This window comes from Ixodes scapularis, unplaced genomic scaffold, assembly GCF_016920785.2.
Source record: "Ixodes scapularis isolate PalLabHiFi unplaced genomic scaffold, ASM1692078v2 PGA_scaffold6__148_contigs__length_123643588, whole genome shotgun sequence".
Lineage (NCBI taxonomy): Eukaryota > Metazoa > Arthropoda > Arachnida > Ixodida > Ixodidae > Ixodes > Ixodes scapularis.
In genome coordinates this window covers 41,508,209-41,522,158 of record NW_024609881.1, presented here as the reverse complement: position 1 = coordinate 41,522,158, position 13,950 = coordinate 41,508,209, and positions in this window count along the sequence as shown.

Genomic DNA, 13,950 nt, shown 5'->3' with positions numbered 1-13,950 from the left:
CTGAATTCGTTCATGGGTGACGTGACACGAACTTCGGACGTTATTTTCCCCGCTATATTTAGCGGCGAAATCAAATGTTTATTGTGGTCTTGTGAGGTCAATTTACCGGCTAAATTTAGGGGGGAAATTTTTCCGCTAAATTAAGCGGGGAACGTTTTTCGATAAATTGAGGAGGGCAACGTACCATAATGCAATGCGCTCTTACGCCGACGGCGACTCCGCTCAACCCGTAAACGGGCGCCTAAATTGGCGCTCCAAAACTTGACTCGTCAGAAGTAATGCCCCCCCCCCCCCCCACCTCGGAATTCTGGAAGAGTAACTGAAGCCTGGTCACATTTTACTGTGCAAATGGACAAACCTAATTATTTTTTTTTCAATGACGCACTGGTGCCAAGAAGTAACGCAGGGTTTTTTGTTTTTTTCAAGAATAACAACGAGGTTTATATATATCAGGGCCGCTTCACTCCTGAATTGAAAGAGTGAGTTGCATTTATTGTGCTTCAAATGTGAGTATTGTATGAACATGATGATTCTCGAAGCGAAGGCACTTAGTCGACGACGGTGCCGACTGGGCGGTGCACGAAGTGTCCACCTCTGCTCTGGTGCACGGAACTGTGAGAGCCGGTCACCACTGGAGCGTGGTGCACCTGGGCCTGGTGGTAGGTACTGACGAAAGTAAATATATTTCGCATGTTAATGCCACTCCAAAAAAAAAAAAAAAAAAACTTCCGATTATTGGGTTGCTCAACACCATTAGTTTTATACTGTTAAACTAGCTCTGTTTTGTACTGCTGTCATTATTAACAATGTAAATTTCAGTTTGCGCAATATTCTATATGTGTTGGTATTATATGATCCACACAACCTTTCATGTGAAGCTAATTCAAGTAAATGAAACACTTTATCGGCGTCCTTGCACTGGTGGCACGGCCAACAAATTTAAAACGCTCAAATTATATGTATGCATGAAATCCATTTGTCATGTAGGATCACGATAAGAGAGCTCGTTGTTAGTTCATAAATATAAATATGCTCCAAGTTCCATTTGCTGTACGCGTAAGTCCTTGAGAGCGCTGATTCTCAAAAGGTGACTGCTTTCTAAGAAAGGGGTATGTCACTCACCCGAAGAATGGGTCGTGCTTGGTGACGGTGGTCTTGGGGTGGACGACCTTCTGTTGACTGATGGTGTACCCGTGGGCGTGTGGTGGCACGTAGGCCACCTCGCTGTGGTGCTCCACCACCGGCTGACGCACCACCGTGGTGGCCACAGGGACGTGGACGGCGGCAGCGTGGTAGGCGTACGGTGCCACATATCCAGCCTGGCAGCAAGTGGCCAGGAGGACGAGGCAGGGCACGAGGGTGGCCTGTAGGGACAATACGGAACAGGCTTTTATTTAAAAGGTATAAGGGAAAACATCTGGACGCAGTATTTTAGTGGGTTGTTGAGAGCGTACGAGCAAACCGTGGCTCCGATTATCACTAGCCAGAAAACACAATCCACGGACGTTGCGAAAGCGATATAGAAGCTTGCGCTATGGGTGACTTCAGCAGAAGCGAACTCAACATTGGCGACCCCTGAACATCAACTATTTCAAAATATGTCACTGGCTGAGATTGGTGGCGGCACTGTATAGTCAACGAGGAGCATGTACCGCGTTAACTCTGATGAGCCCCTAGTCTTCTAGAACGTTGACGATTGAGGGCACCAGAGATGTATCGTGGACGCCAAGAAAGTTAAATGTTCACTTTTACTCAAAATTGTGTACTGATGTGGAGCAACGGGTAGTAAACTGCCTTTACGTTGCATTTTTTATATATATGCAGAGACAAAACTCAAGCCGCTGCGAAGAATAACCAGTTCGTAATGGAACCGTGATACAGGAAAGTCTTCCGATCTCTGTTTAGACAGCTGAGTTAATCCAGAAACTTAAAAATGAAAAGGTCATAAAAATATTTAGTGTTACCCGTAAATAACTTTAATCCCTGCACCAACTGAAGTTGCCGCTGGCTACTGATACGTAATCCCTTACATCGAAGCGTGCACTATGTGTACTCACGAAGGTGTTCATGTTGTATGTGGACGGAGTTGCTTCGATGAACACGCTTGAGCGAACCGTGTGCTGACAGGGCAGTCACAGGTGTGATTTTATAGGCGGCAATGAGGAAATCCTGAAAAGTGCCCTGAGCAAGTTTTCTCGCAGGCCGCGGTCAGCCACACCCATGTTTTTTGTCGCGACACTGCAAAAACTACTCATGTTGTTATCCTCGCTGCGGCTGCCTTGAGAGCGGTCAGCAGCAAGAGCGAAGTTTAGCAGCCGTACTACCGGCATCTCATCAAAGTGCACGACGCGTTCTTTTACCTGCGGGAGGCGGCTGCAAGTCGCGGTGACTGCGTCTGAAATTATTAAGATTGTCTTTCTTGTGCACCGCCCTTTTCATTGGGGTCAAATAGCCATTTGTGAGTGGTCCACTCCAGGCCTTTGATTCCACTAATACTATTCAGTTGCACTTTTTGTGCAAACAAATAGTGTTTGACATGTTAAAATAGCTTTTCATAAATATTAGGGCCACACTTTACAGATAATATAGTTTTTCTTTTAATTTTTTTATTTTTATTTTTCATATTAGAACGTCCAATATTGTAAAATTGACACTCAGCTCCAGCGACACACTGGCAGAACACTTTAAAAAAAAATCCGGTGAGTCTACTTTCCTGCACAACATTCGGAGAGCCAATCACCGCAACCTAAGGAGGCAGCTCAGCGTAAGTCGATGCCGAAACATGTATTTAGACCAACAAACGCACTGTGATATTAAAGAATGCAGAACGTCACGCTTGCATTGCTTGATGTCACAACTCAGACTGCGTTTTTTTTTTGGGGGGGGGGGGGGGGGACTAAACGTATGTTTCGTCATCGTCATTGTATGAGCTGCCTCTGTAAGTTGCGCAGATTGGCTCTTTATGTTTTCTGTGGGACAGTGGACGCACAAGCTTTTTTAGTGTGTGAAATTAATGATATTCGCTTCACATCTTTAATAGAATTTCGCAAAACACGACATTATAATTTTTAGTAATGCTGGATGTAGTGCCAATACCAAGAAAGAAATAGGTCAGCATTTGCTGAGAAGTGAGCAGCCAATGGTCTCATATATTGTTTCTTTTCCTGCTTTGCCAAATTGAATTTACCTTGGCCTGAAGCAATCCATTTTTCTTCACATATTAAAAGTTTATTTTTGGTGCTTCGCTGCAGCACTCATACTCGGCGTCCTTTGGCTATGTCAAAGTATTTTTTCCATGCAAGAAACTTGTGCATGTCGGTTATTTTAAACATCTTTTATTAAATCTACGCAAATAAAGATGAATCAAACATTTATAACATTTACAGATAGAGCTAGGATATCTTTATTTTGTCTTTGTTTTTAAGTACGTGACATATGTATTTCGTGGGATCTTGCCGGGGTATCTTATGTGAAGCACAACCCTAATAAAGTGTAGTATATCCCCCATCCTCCACTTTTGTTTGCCTTCTTTCTATGATGCTCGTTCAATTCAGTGCTAGGTTAGATACGAAGGAAATAGCGGAAGAGAACTTCTTTTCCGAATATGTGCGATGGTGTACATTACTTTTGACACGTTCTAAGCATCATGATAGAAAGCAGCTAGCTGGCTTCATGTGTAAGCGTAGACGACAATTTTGAAAACGGCAATCACTATACAATTCTTTCAGTGCATTAATTTTTGGGACACGTCAGCAAATATACAGTTTCTTTCTCGTGCACCCCAGCATCAGAGTAAATATTTTGTTTTATGAAAGCCTGTTTGTATCGGGATGAGCATCGTTCCCGCGCGCATTTGAATATTACTACTGCGAGTTCGAACACTCGCTTTCAGGCACGCTGCTCTGGCTACAATTCTTACCTAGATCGAAGAAATCAGATGCCCCTTGAACTAGACTTCCTTCATATTGCCTTAGTCATTACTACAAATTACTTATTTTTGGAGATTGAAGAGTTGAAATCGTTGTATTTGGTTTAGCATGATCTCGTGATAATTACCCATATCTTAGTGGAAGTGTTTATTCTGTCAAGGTTCGGTTTAATAAAATTACGTCTACCCAGTTGCATAAATTAGGTATACATATATTTATAGCATTTGTTTCTATAATTGTGAAAAAATACTATGACGGGAGATAAGGCTGCACGGAAGCGCTCTGTGTCGTAATCCGGTGGTGTAAGGATAAGTTTTTCGTCTTGTTGCTTGAGGTTTACGGATCACCAGTAAGACGAATAAGGCCCGACCAGAGTCCATATTATGATTGGGTCTGCAGTCCTGACTTTGACCGATATTTATGCATATAATGGATGTAAGCGTCTTGTAGCCGATTTTTATTTCAAGGACTGGTTTCGTGGATATTCGTGAAGAAATAATTAACTCGGGTCAACCCATGCTTGTTTTGTTTCAAAAAGGTTACATGTCAGTCACTGGTCAACCACGATATGGTCGACTTCAGGCTAATTAAAATAATGCAAATGAAAGGTGTTAATCGAAAAATTATTTAAGCGCGTGGAACGAACATGGTTTCAGAGACATGAACTATCCATGTAGGTCCTACCAGCGGCGTTTAATTGAAGATATTTTTTTCTTTAAATCAAGCGTTTAATTGCATTTGCCGAAACGGAGGAGTTGAAACTGGTTGATACGAGTGCTTTATAAGCCTAGATATATTGTCTCGCAAAGTGCTAAACCTGTTTGATTTCGCTCTTCATTTTGCTCTCACTTGAATAATTGTACGCTGATTTGGGCCACCACAACACATACTAACTTACCTAAAATATCCATGTTAAAAGAAAATGTTATCCGTATAAGTCCTCATTTGCAGAAAGGACAGGAGACTCGTCATCTATTTGTTCACTTCTAAATTGTAGATACATTTAGGCTACATCTCTATTTGTCACTATGAAGCTACAAAACCGAACAAGTAAGGCATATGACTACCATTTCCGTGCTAGCTTCTTCACGTTCATTCGAATCGTCGTATCCGCACTGCCATACACCACGCTGGATGATGGGCTCTCGTGAGTACCAACTACGGTCGCCAGAAGATTAACCAGTAACTGGCGACAACTTAAAATTGACTTCTTGAAGCAACTATAACTTTTTCCGTTGTCTCCAAACACGTAATTCCTAAACACTATTTTGTTAACTAACGCTTCTTCTGTTATTGTTGTTTAATGTTTTTTTTTTCTGATTTGAGCACGTGCCACCTTACGTTTCAGCATGTAACATCTTAAGTTATGTTTGGTTTAGTCTACGTGAGATATGAGAATATGTGCGTATTCGTCTTTTGTTTGTCTTCCGAAACCGTTTGTAGTCCAGTCACTACCTAATGTAAAGGAATTGAGAACCTAATCACGTAAGTTATCGCTTTTTTCTCTCCTCCTTCATCACTTTGTAATAATGGCAAACAAATATTATTATTATTAGTAGTAGCAGTAGTAGTAGTAGTATAGTACTCAAAAATAGTTCGCGCGCAGCATTCAAGAATACCCCATTTCGCATATTTCTACAGAGTGTTGTAAAGCAGTGAATATTCGCGAGACTTTATAATTTTCGCAAGCCTCGCAAACTCTAAAACTCGCGGATTTTAACGACACGCGTATAACTTTCGCGTCTTGAGATTCCGAATTGATCCAGTTTTTAGAATTTGTAAAATTCATTGGTCGCGAATATGACCCCCTTAAACAAATCGCCGATAACGTTGTCCGTGAAACTAACAATGCATTACACGATATTTATTTTTTGTGAAAACCTTGTTGCTTATTTTTGTTACCGGTAAATTTCTTTTCCACTTCTGGTTGCAGGTAATCGACAGATCTAATAACATCTCCATTCTAGATCTATAATGAGCAGATTCAGGCACATCAGTATTTTAACCCCACGTTATAGCAAACAAGAAAAAGAAAAAAAAAGGTAGACTAAATTTGATTTGGAAGCATGCTGTTCGTGTAAGATTTATAAGATTTTAGTCGCATAAGAAAATTAGTTATCTGCGCTACATTTTGAACTCTTCTTGTTCAGGTTGTGCATATGGAAATGCACGCTGAAAGAACCCAAGCACAACAGTCTGTATCTGCCATACTGGGTAGTAATTCAATTACTGTGATTGTATTACTGTAATTTAACTACTTCTCTCGGCAATCTGTAATCGTAATGAATTACTTTTTCTAAAACAAATTGTAATTTTAATTTAATTACTTTCTAGCGTCAGTAATGGCAAAATTGCATACAGAATTACAATTACTGTTGCAAAACTTTGTGGAGCCGACGGAACCCCTCTGAAAACCTCAGCGCTCGCACAAGCGGCCTATTTCTCAGTGAATTAGTCATGCACAGACACAAACTCACACACGCTTAAAACATAAATAGCGTCGCATTGTTTGCTGTTCTGTTGCTTACACTGCGGGCTGAGAGACAATCCTCTTTGGAGTCTGCCCCTTTCTGATGCGAGCAGAAAGCAATAGCGTAAACATACCAAACTATTGAAAGAAACAAAATTAAACTTCAGATTTCAGCCGAGGTTGGGAATTTTATTTGTCGATGAAGTTTTTTTTTTTTTTTTTTTACAGTTTTTTACGGCCCTCTTCCAGTGCTGTCCCATATGTCTATCGTTGTATTATTTTCAAGTTTATTTCATGTTGGTTTTTCTTCTGGTATTATTGGCATAAGCGCTTTGGAGACTCACCTCGGACCCGTGAATATTGTCACCGATAATTCGGGTGCACTGATTCGCTACTTGCACATTTCTGAGTCATTATCATTTCAACTCAGTGTAGATAATTTACAATACCATGATGTTTGTATGTGTATGTGGTCGTATTAGCGCATGTGGATTTTACGTTTATTTTAACACTTGTAAAATATTCCTATATGGCTGAATGTCACATTTTTATTTTACTAGCCAACTGAAGTATGTCCACCTCGTTCTTTCTTTAGTGATCTGGCATCTAGCCACATATACAATAATTTATTATTATTTATTAAAAATATAAGAACGTAGTACCTAATTTCCCCATACCATCAAGTTCTATCATGAATTTAAGAAAATTCGCAGAAAAAAAGTACAATACGTTGACATTGGAGTAAGGAATGAACAGATACGCTGCATTCTATACAACTCATTTAAAGACATATGGCCCATGTCGGGTCACTCTCAGAAATAAGTAATTGTAACGTAATATTACTACTTTTTAAAAGTAATTTGTAATTGTAACTATTACTTTTCACGTAGTAGTAATTGTAATTAAACTAATTCTGAAGAAAAGTAATTGTAATTGTAATTAAATTATACTTTGGAAGTAATTTACTCTTGTACGGTATCTGCAGGCATCGCCATCTTACTGGCAGCAAAGCCGCTCCCCAATAAACGTGCACAAAAAAGTCGTCTCATGCCAGCGACAGCGTTTTCCACTTTCCGAACACCTCCCTGTAAAGTCAATGACTCAATGCCGTGAAGTTCGCCGTAGCCGGACGTGCCGGTGCAGTTGTCGGAGCTGAGAGTGGGACACTGTCGCCTGGTGAACTCTTGTCAAAACCTATATACATCATCGTGTTATTCTGCGACGACTTAGAGGGTGGTTTCAAGGGGGGCATATTTTACCGGCAACACTTATGTTGGCTCGCTACCGGCGTCTCGATCATCAGTATGCAAAACACGATTGTTTTTTTTTTTTTTGGGGGGGGGGGGGTGTAAGTGGCCCTTTAATGTTCGGCGAATCAGCCTACGGTTGTGACCACGATCGTCGCGTGTGCACCGCGCTGTGCCAGGAGTGGCCCAGCGCGCGCTGATTGGCCGATGAGACGATGTCACTCAGTCGAACTAACCTTAATTTTTACCCTGCGGTACTTAGTATTATTTGCTATCCTCTAATTTTGTTGTTTACCAAATAATACACTCCTACGTCTGCATTGACCATCGTTCGTGTGTCATCGCTTTAGTCGGCGCGCCGTTCAATGCTGGGGTTCCTTTCGGGCAGCTGCTGTTTCTCTGCTCGTGGCTGCGTGAGTGCGTAAGAGCGCCGCTTGTACGCGCGTGGTCTTTAGTACGTACGATTGCGAGTTGCTTAAAAATATCGCCCCTTGATGTTGTCTTTGCGTAACAAGAAAAATTGACTCTTTTGCAAAGGCTAAAGCAGTTAACACCCCTCAAGGTTGGGACTCTTATAACATTGCCGTTAAAAGCTACAACAGAAACCTGAAATTGGCCAAAAAGAAATTGTAACTTACAGTACATCCTAAAGAGTAAAACGGGGAAGTGCCATACCCTGGTTTCACCCGAAAAGTAATAACTCATCCATACAATTAAGCGGCTACAACGGTGACCTTATATCTGAAAGAGGCGGCTCTACGGGTTTTAACGCATAGTATTCTTCCAGTTTTTTTACTATCGAGTGCTTGGACGTTGCTCCCATTCTTTTCGAGAAGCCTTAAGAGCCCATGCCTCCAATAAGTGCAAAAGTGTCCGGCATTCAAAATTTTATTTCCAAAGTGAAGGGGTTGTTGTTCCCTGGACCCTGAATATCATTTCAAAAACTCTAAAGATACTACCATTATTTCTGGTGAGTTCTTGAAATTAATTTTTAGCCAGACACTCTCTGAAAGCTGCATTCTTTCTTAGTTGAAGCTTGGCAGGGTTATCCCAGTCTTAGGCCGGGGAAGTCGCTAGTCTATCTCCAAATACCGTCCCATCTTCTTAAATCTTATCTAAACGTCTTGAGCAGATACTGAACTCCCATATCATGCTTCACTTAACAACAATTACAACTTTCTTTAAACAGCAACAGAAATTTACAAAATAGGCTCTCCCGTGACACGCAGCTGTGTGATATGAGTGACTTTAGACTAGAGTGCCTCTCTTAGACGGACACCGTTTTGCGGGATCTTTCCAAAGCTTTTAATCGTGATCCTCATCACCGATTACTTTTTAACTTGCATCCCTTCGTCCTGACCCACTGATTGCTTACATGAATACGTGACTTTCTCTCTGCGTGCAGCGCATGGTTACTAATGATTACGAATCTGCCTCAACAAGAGTCGCGTCTGATGTTCCTGGATGGCCAGTTCTGGTAACAGTACTTTTTTATTACTCCCAAACGACATTCGCGCCCAATTTTCTACTAATATACGTTTCTTTGCACATGACTGCGTCGTCTATAAGAAAGTGAAACGTTGGCATGGTAACATTTACCTTCAAGATGACTTAACAAGAATTAACAAATTATGCAAACGTGACTGATGCCCTTAGATAAATCTAAATGTAAGCTAATCCAGTTCCCTAGAAAAAATTGCAGCAACCTTTACTTTCACACTCCTATAACTTATAAAAGACATTATGCGAAGTTTCATTTCTAATTTCGCCCTAAAATTAGCGCGGAAACTGAATTGGTACAGGTCACGTGACACCGAATTTCCCGCCAAATTTAGCGCGGAAACAGATCTGCCTAATGGCTCAAGGGGCATCAATGTTCCCGCAAAATTTAGAGGGGATACTGAATGCTGTATAAGGTCACGCGACAACAATTTTTCAATTTTTCCCTCCAAATTTTAGCGGGGAAACTGAATTGGTGTAGAGGTCACGTGACATAAATTTTCCCGCAGAATTTCGCGGGGAAACTGAATGGTGTATGAGGTCACGCGACAACACATTTCCCGCCAAATTTTACGGGTAAACTTATTTGGTTTATAGGTCATGAGGCATCGATTTTCCCGTCAAGGTTAGAGCGGAAACACTGTTGGTGTATTGGCCATGGAATCGCAATTTTTTTGCTAAATTTAGCCGGGAACGGAGTTAGTCTGCAGGTTTCGTCACGTCAAGTTACGCGATATCAAATTTTTTGCTAAATTTAGTGGACAAGCCGAATTTGTGTGGAGGTCACATGAAATCGATTTCCCCGCTAAACTTAGCAGGAAATGCAAGGACGGACGGACGAAGGGCCTTGCAAAAGAGGGGAGGGGGTTATCTTCAAAAGGCATTTTATGCTATCAAATCTACCCTATCCCTGTGACCATTCCTTGAGATAAATATAGGGGGATAAAAAAGACATCAGACCTTTCTTGGAATGACCACATCAAAGCCATCAGTGTTGTTAGTTCCGAAACTCTAGGACTCCTCCATTGAATTCATCAGACCAAGATCGGATTATGCCTCCTCCATCTGGAACCCTCATGAAGTCTACGTCATCACTCGTCTGGAAGCGATTCAAAAGAGGGCTACTGGGTTCATCTTATCCCATGCACACTTTCTATCATTGTAGCAGCCTTAAAATGTCAATGAAACCCTAATCCCCGTACTGCTTGATCAAAAAAAAAAATAGTCTTCCCGCTCTGCCTTCTTTTTTAAATCAATCACCATTGTCCCAACCTTAAAGTAACCCTTAAAAGCAAAAAAAAACAGTTCGCTTTAAACATCCGTGTCAAAAACAATTAAATTTACGCGACAAAAAAAAATTATAACAATATTGAGGGCGCGAAACATGATTTTGTCGGTAGGCACACCCTTTTCATTTGATTTTCTCTCTCGGTATTTCGGACGCGTGCAAGAGAGGTCGACCGGCTTCTCCTTCACGTTGAGCTCGAAAGAGCGAATGACTATTCCGCAGTCTTGGGTAAGTTACTTTTTAAAAGTAATTCGTTACAGTTACAGTTATTTCAGAAAAAAGCACCAAAGTTACCGTTACAGTTACATCCACAAAAGAGTAACTCGTTACAGTTACAGTTACTTTTGACAAGTAACGACGTTACTTTTCATTTACTTTTCTATAACACAAAAAAATAGAAAAAACTAGAAAACGCTTCTTACAACGTTTTATTGAGTAAAATTAGAAAGTACGCTTTTTACTTAATCTGGTAACTTAGCAAGATCTGCTTCTCAAAGTTAGTGTTTGAAAATTTCCACGCCAGAGTAGAGGCGGAAATCAAAATACGAAACATGCGCAGTGCGGAGTAGTAGCGCTAATCAAAATACGAGACATGCGCAGTGCTCTCCACGTGTATTGTTGTTTCACGGTTGATTTACCCGATTAAAAAGCGTTTCCACAAAAAAAAAAGAACCAAAACCACAACATAGTGCTTCAAGACAGTAAGATGCAAGGTTCAGTCACAAGGTACAAGCGCATGCGCAAAGATAACTAGATAATTTTCATAAAATATACACGTGGCTATATTCGGGTCATGACTCGCAAGAATGAACGTATTCACAACTTTGTGCAAAGCCAACTTGACACTCGAAATGTTGGAATAGGCGATTTGGAAAGCGCAAGGCGGGGAATGGCTAAATTGTACCCTCGTTCGGTGATATATTATTCATAAAACCTGGAAACCAACGACAAAAGTAACGCCGTTACTTTCATCGTTACCCCAGAAAAAAGTAATAGAACTGCTGTTACAAGTTACATTTTTAAAAAGTAACTCGTTACAGTTACAAGTTACCAAAAAAGTAACGAAGTTACAGTAACGCGTTACTAGTAACGCGTTACTACCCAAGACTGCTATTCCGTGACGTCATAAACTTTGCGCGCAGAGCTTCAAACAAACCTCTCGCCGTCAATATTGCTCTAAAAAAATTTCTATCGCGTAAAATTTATGTTTCGAGGCGAGTGTCCCTACAAGACTGCTTATTTTTTTTCTTTTCAGGTGGCGTTTAAGGGATAGTTATTATCACCTCCCAACCGAATGTCATCTCGTTTTAACAATGCCTGTATCTTCAGACGCGTTTCTGGCTCAACAAATGCTTTCAACCACAAGCCGTATGACTGGTACAGCCTCCCATCCTACATCGTCACCCCGAGGGAATTCAAACCATCTCTTTAGATCACGTGTTTCATGTTATTAATATTTTTCATTTTAACTAGTGTGTGATCTACTGTATTTTTTTTTCGTGTACGTGTTTCATTTTGTATGAATTATCCTCCTCCCCCTATGCAATGCCCTAAAAGGGCCCTTAATGCGCAATAAATAAACTAAATGAAACGAAATAACAATGGAGGACGTAGGCCTAGTGCAGCGAAGGCTTTCTAAGACAAAAAGGAATCAGCAAAATCAAAGGTGATTACCGCGATTGTCCTTAGCTGCATCGGAACAGCCATATCTGTGACCAACTGCCGCCGGTTACGGGTTCATAGTTGAGTGGATGTTCCTCCTTTTTTTTGTGATTGAGATAACTCTGTCTACCGCGCAGTCAAAGCCTGGCGAAAGGTAGGAAGCGTATGCTTAACCTGTCGCCGATTAAAGGAAAAATGCAACTATGGTAAAATAAAAGATAGCAAACGTGGATGATGCGTTTTAATGTCCTCTTTTGCTCCCTTTTCGAATGGTTGTCTTTTCGTTTGTTTGATAGGCCTGTTGCGTTGGCCAGGAGCCGCTGCAAAAAAAAAGGACTTTTTAGGATTTGTTCAGGGTAGTACAGACTGGAGCGTCTCAATCTGTCACACATGTAGACGATGCCTGCTCTGGTGCGGAACGTGATAACGAAAAATACAAAGTAACAACCAAGTTCTAACGCCGTAGAAGCACAGGTGAGAGGTAACACGGAAAGAGCGTGAAAAAAGACATACCGGATCATATGTTAAAAAAAAAAATGTGGAAAAGAAAACGTCGAGACTTCAGGTGTTTTGACGTCATCACCACCCAGAATACGAGACGCGTACCCTAGTGGTTGTGGCATGAATCTAAAACTTTTCATTTCCTGGCGGCCTTGGATATAGCCGATTTCGGGCGTCGAAAGGTATTTTTCCGTTCGTCAGACTTTAAAAAAAAAAAAGTTTAGCAAACGCGTTACAAATAGTGGGAATCCCAATCAGGTGAGCGCGTACTACCCAAAATGAAAGCGCCTTAGTTTGTTCAAAACTCAGGACGCCTATTGGCACACCATCACTAGGAGAAATCTGGAGCGTTTTCCCGTAAAGCGCATAGGAATGTCAATAATAATAATAATAATAATATTCTTTATTCAGACAAGTGTCTAGGAGGATGGGGCAAAAGGCGATTTAAATCGCCTGACAGGGCTCCATCCCCCTGTACAGTCAGCAGCACAACGTACAGAAACATGGAACAAAAACAATCAAATACTAATAGTGGGATTACACTAAGATACATTGATATAACAAAAGAAATGAGGCCGGAAACTTTAATAAATCATGTTATACCTGAAAGGTACGCTTTCAGTGTTCGTTTAAATGTGTATATTGTATTGGAATTATTTATCATGGACAGTATTTCAGTGTGGTTGTTTAATAGCTGTGCGATCTGATTAAGTATTCTTTGTTTACCGTAGTTTGTGCGTACTCTGGACTGAGTGTAGTGGGTATGGCGAAATGAGTATATTGATGCATTGTTGATGTAACTTTCATGTACAAACTGAGGGTGTGCTTTTATTTTGTAAAACATGTAAATTGCCAGTTTTTGAATGAGTGATTGTTCTACCGTAGGAAGAGAATACTTGATAAAATATGGGCTAGAGTGTTCCTTATATGAGATATTGGCAATTGACCGAACTGCTCTTTTCTGTAGAATGAGCAGCTTGGATATACAGGTCTGTGAGCACGTACCCCATACCAAACTGCAGTAATTTAAACGAGAATGAACAAGAGTAAAGTATAACTGTCGTTTTAACCAAACCGGAATGATATATTTGAGCCTATTTATAATGCCTATTGACCGGGAGATGTTTGGCCGGATCTGATAATATGATAAGACCAATTAAGGTTTTCCTGAAAGTATACACCTAAAAACTTGTGAGCTTTTACATATTGAATTTCACTATTTCTAAATCGTAGGTTAAGTTCTTGATTAATACTTTTATTTTTTGCTCGAAATATCATATACTTTGTTTTCTCGGTGTTTAGCTCTAATTCATTACATGTCAACCATGCACTTAACTCTAACATCCAATCATT